Below are 5,029 nucleotides of genomic sequence, written 5' to 3'. Positions count from 1 at the left end.
TCCATACTGGAGCTATCTACTCCTGTCCCAGTTCTAGCTCCATACTGGAGCTATCTACTCCAGTCCCAGTTCTAGCTTCCTCCTGGAGCTATCTATTCCTGTCCCAGTTCTAGCTCCATACTGGAGCTATCTACTCCAGTCCCAGTTCTATCTTCCTCCTGGAGCTATCTATTCCTGTCCCAGTTCTAGCTCCACACTGGAGCTATCTAATCTAGTCCCAGTTCTAGCTCCATACTGGAGCTATCTACTCCTGTCCCAGTTCTAGCTCCATACTGGAGCTATCTACTCCAGTCCCAGTTCTATCTTCCTCCTGGAGCTATCTATTCCTGTCCCAGTTCTAGCTCCACACTGGAGCTATCTAATCTAGTCCCAGTTCTAGCTCCACACTGGAGCTATCTACTCCAGTCCCAGTTCTAGCTTCCTCCTGAATCTATTTACACCTGCCCCAGTTCTAGCGCCGCACTGGATCTATCTACTCCAGACCCAGTTCCAGCTCCCTCCTAGACCTATTTACTCCTGTCCCTGTTCGAGCACTCTATTGGATTATTCTCCTCTAATTGCAGAACAGAATTTGTAAGCATTCACAACGGGGGGATGACAAATCTCAGTTATGTAGATAGAATGGAGGTGTTGGACTGTTCCTCGGAGAAGAGAAGATTGAGAGATTTTATGGAGGTACTCAAAATCAGATGGGGCCTGGGCAAAGTAGAGGGGCATAATAACATTCTCATTAGAATGATCGACAACACAAGGGCATCAATTTTTAAGTCTTTGGCAAAAGGAGCAGTGAAGACATGAAAACCTTTTCCCGCAGCGATGGTTAGGATCTGGAATGCACTGCCTGAGAGTTTGGTGGAGGGACCCCAGAGGAAAATGGGTTATCATTGGAAAAGGAATGTGAGGGGTGAGGGTAACATCTTGTGACACTATTTTGAGACCACGGGAGTTCACACCAATGCCCTGGTAAGAGTTCACTCAATCAGCAAACACACTGTGTGTTTGCGTGGGTCCTTGTTGGCTCTGGAGTCTCCCTGCATTAAAACAGCAATTCACATTTCAAAACACTTCCTTGGTTGTGAAGTGTGTTGAGACACTGAAGTTATGAAAGACGGCAGCACGGCGGCGCAGTGGTTAGCACAGCTGCCTCACAGCGCTGAGGTCCCAGGTTCGATCCCAGCTCTGGGTCACTGGGAGTTTGCACATTCTCCCCGTGTTTGTTTTGGTTTTGCCCCCACAACCCAAAGATGTGCAGGCTAGGTGGATTGGCCACGCTAAATTGCCCCTTCATTGGAAAAAAATGAATTGGGTACTTTCAATTTACTTTTTAAAAAGTTATGAAAGACATTACATAAATGAAAGCTTCTTCAACAGGTGCGATGTCCAGAATCTGGCGCCCTTGAGCCTGGGATGGTGCCCAGTTTGGGATTTTCCTGGTTTTTGGATGCCCAACCTGTAGAATGCCTGAAACCAGTACAAACTCCGAAACGAGTGCGTCATTTCAAAAATGACCAGTCTGGAAATTTGGGTTTTCGGACAACCAGAATAACTATTCCTATGTGTATTCTCCCTTGCTTCTGATACATGGACCAGTGCAAATAAGGCACTATTCACGCCCCCCCCCCCCCCCATGCAATTTGCACTGGGCAGCTCGAGAACCGGCGAGCAGCGATTCTCCGGCCGGATGGGCCGAGCGGCCGCTACGATACGACAGGTTCCTGCCGGTGCCGTCCACCCCTGGTCGCTGCCAGCGGGAACTCTGCGGGAATGTTGGGGGGGCAGCCTGTGGGGGAGGGAGGGGAACTCCTTCACTGGGGTAGCCTCCAATGGGGTATGGCCCGCGATCGGGGGCCGGTTTCTTCCCCCCCCCCCCCGAGCCTACCTCCTTCCGCGCGCGGCCCCAGAACACCGATCCCCATGTTGGTGAGGGGCCGGCGTGCGTAAGACGTTCCCCGCGCATGCGCGGGTTGGCGCGGCGCCCATTAGGCACCGTGTAAGGACGCTGGAGCGGCGTGCCGGCCCCCTGTGTGGGCCAGAATAGGTTGTGCCCGGACCCTGTTCGCGCCATCGTGAAACGCGACGGTGCGAACACTTGGCTCCATATCGGAGAATCGCCCCCATCATCTTTCACTTTTACTCTCTAAAAAAATACTTTTAGAATTTAGAATGCTTTTCAATCTGCCATCCGAATTCCTTTTTGTCATTGTCCACCTGGTCAGATGCAGTTATCTCCTTTCATTCCTATCTGTTCGTGGCCAGAGAATCATCTGGTAACATGGGACCGAGGAACAGTCTCCGAGCTTGCTCTGCTGTTCAATAGGATCATGGGTGATCGGATTGTGGTAAGAAGATAAGAACTAGGAGCAGAAGTCGGCCATCCGGCCCCTCGAGCCTGCTCCGCCATTCAGTGAGATCTTTCTGTGGACTCAGCTCCACTTGCCCTCCCGCGCGCCATAACCCTTAATTGCTTTCCTGTTCAAAAATCTATCCTTGCCTTAAAAACATTCAACGAGGTAGCGACAACTGCGTCACTGGGCAATTCGCACCGGGCAGCTCGACCCTTTGGAAGGGGAAGTTCCTCCTCAACTCAGTCCTAAATCTGCTGCCCCTTATTTTGAGGCTATGTCCCCAGGTCTAGTTTCTTTTTAATAAATTGAGTACCCAATTCATTTTTTCCAATTGAGGGGCAATTCTTTTTATATAAATGTTTTTTGTTGGGTATTTGAACAAAGCATATTTACCGTTATGTACACAGAATAAGATATATATATATATATAGAAGAGAAGGGCACACACAAACATACCAAAAAAAAAGTAATAATAAAAAGGACTGGGGAGGTAAATATACATTTGGGTGCCGGAGAAACAATTACAGCGGGCAATACTCGAATGTGTGGGTCTGGTGTTGGTGTTGTCGCTTGCTTCTCCCGGATGGGTTTCGTTGTCGTCTCGCGCTCACCTCCACTTCAGCCGTTCGTCCCGTCTTTTGCCTGGATTCACCTTGCTCTCTGTTCCTGTAGATGCCAAGCTTGTTATCGTTTCCCGTGCCCTCCTTCCGACTATCATTCCTCTGCACCCCCAACCTCCCTGGTTCTCTATTGTTCCCTGTCTCTTCACTCCCCCCCCCCCCCCCCCCCGTGGCTCGCCTTTCGTTCCTCTTAGGTTTAGCTGTCCGTTTCCTCTCCCGATCTATCTCTCCCTCTCATGCCTTGGCTACTCTCCCCTGTTTCTTGGCTACCTGACTACTCTTCCGCTTGTTCGTTGGCCACAAACAGGTCCCGGAACAATTGGGTGAATGGCTCCCACGTTCTGTGGAAGCCGCCGTCTGACCCTCGAATGGCGAATTTGATTTTCTCCATTTGAACATAGAACATAGAAAATACAGCACAGAACAGGCCCTTCGGCCCACGATGTTGTGCCGAACCTTTGTCCTAGATTAATCATAGATTATCATTGAATTTACAGTGCAGAAGGAGGCCATTCGGCCCTTTGAGTCTGCACCGGCTCTTGGAAAGAGCACCATACCCAAACTCAACACCTCCACCCAACACCAAGGGCAATTTGGACATTAAGGGCAATTTATCATTGGCCAATTCACCTAACCCGCACATCTTTGGACTGTGGGAGGAAACCGGAGCACCCGGAGGAAACCCACGCAGACACGGGGAGGACGTGCAGACTCCGCACAGACAATGACCCAAGCCGGAATCGAACCTGGGATCATGGAGCTGTGAAGCAATTGCGCTATCCACAATGCTACCGTGCTGCCCTTAAGAACAAATAAATCTACACTATATCATTTTACCGTCATCCATGTACCTATCCAATAGCTGCTTGAAGGTCCCTAATGTTTCCGACTCAACTACTTCCACAGGCAGTGCATTCCATGCCCCCACTACTCTCTGGGTAAAGAACCTACCTCTGATATCCCTCCTATATCTTCCACCTTTCACCTTAAATTTATGTCCCCTTGTAATGGTGTGTTCCACCCGGGGAAAAAGTCTCTGACTGTCTACTCTATCTATTCCCCTGATCATCTTATAAACCTCTATCAAGTCGCCCCTCATCCTTCTCCGCTCTAATGAGAAAAGGCCTAGCACCCTCAACCTTTCCTCGTAAGACCTACTCTCCATTTCAGGCAACATCCTGGTAAATCTTCTTTGCACCTTTTCCAGAGCTTCCACATCCTTCCTAAAATGAGGCAACCAGAACTGTACACAGTACTCCAAATGTGGCCTTACCAAAGTTTTGTACAGCTGCATCATCACCTCACGGCTCTTAAATTCAATCCCTCTGTAAATGAACGCGAGCACACCATAGGCCTTCTTCACAGCTCTATCCACTTGAGTGGCAACTTTCAAAGATGTATGAACATAGACCCCAAGATCTCTCTGCTCCTCCACATTGCCAAGAACTCTACCGTTAACCCTATATTCCGCATTCATATTTGTGCTTCCAAAATGGACAACCTCACACTTTTCAGGGTTAAACTCCATCTGCCACTTCTCAGCCCAGCTCTGCATCCTATCTATGTCTCTTTGCAGCCGACAACAGCCCTCCTTACTAGCCACAACTCCACCAATCTTCGTATCGTCTGCAAATTTACTGACCCACCCTTCAACTCCCTCATCCAAGTCATTAATGAAAATCACAAACAGCAGAGGACCCAGAACTGATCCCTGCGGTACGCCACTGGTAACTGGGATCCAGGCTGAATATTTGCCATCCACCACCACTCTCTGACTTCTATCGGTTAGCCAGTTCGTTATCCAACTGGCCAAATTTCCCACTATCTCATGCCTCCTTACTTTCTGCATAAGCCTACCATGGGGAACTTTATCAAATGCCTTACTAAAATCCATGTACACTACATCCACTGCTTTACCTTCATCCACATGCTTGGTCACCTCCTCAAAGAATTCAATAAGATTTGTAAGGCAAGACCTACCCCTCACAAATCCGTGCTGACTATCCCTAATCAAGCAGTGTCTTTCCAGATGCTCAGAAATCCTATCCTTCAGTACCCTTTCCA

The sequence above is a fragment of the Scyliorhinus torazame genome, chromosome 4, assembly GCF_047496885.1.
Source record: "Scyliorhinus torazame isolate Kashiwa2021f chromosome 4, sScyTor2.1, whole genome shotgun sequence".
In the NCBI taxonomy this organism is placed as follows: domain Eukaryota; kingdom Metazoa; phylum Chordata; class Chondrichthyes; order Carcharhiniformes; family Scyliorhinidae; genus Scyliorhinus; species Scyliorhinus torazame.
This window is presented reverse-complemented; position numbering follows the sequence as displayed.